This window comes from Triticum dicoccoides, chromosome 1A, assembly GCF_002162155.2.
Source record: "Triticum dicoccoides isolate Atlit2015 ecotype Zavitan chromosome 1A, WEW_v2.0, whole genome shotgun sequence".
Taxonomy (NCBI): domain Eukaryota; kingdom Viridiplantae; phylum Streptophyta; class Magnoliopsida; order Poales; family Poaceae; genus Triticum; species Triticum dicoccoides.
This window is the reverse complement of record NC_041380.1, coordinates 536,971,427-536,971,837: the sequence shown is the minus strand read 5'-3', so window position 1 is coordinate 536,971,837 and position 411 is coordinate 536,971,427.

The window sequence follows — 411 nt, the reverse complement described above, 5'->3', positions numbered from 1 at the left end:
ACTGTCGCAACGGTGCACAGTTAGGGGAGAACACTTCTTGAAATTGTTGTAAGGGATCATCTTATTTACTACCGTCGTTCTAAGCAAATAAGATGTATAAACATGATAAACATCACATGCAATCAAATAGTGACATGATATGGCCATCATCACTTTGCTCCTTTTGATCTCCATCTTCGGGGCTCCATGATCATCATCGTCACCGGCATGGCACCATGATCTCCATCATCATGATCTCCATCATCGTGTCTTCATGAAGTTGCCTCGCCAACTATTACTTCTACTACTATGGCTAACGGTTAGCAATAAAGTAAAGTAATTACATGACGTTTAAGTTGACACGCAGGTCACAAATAAATAAAGACAACTCCTATGGCTCCTGCCGGTTGTCATACTCATCGACATGCAAGT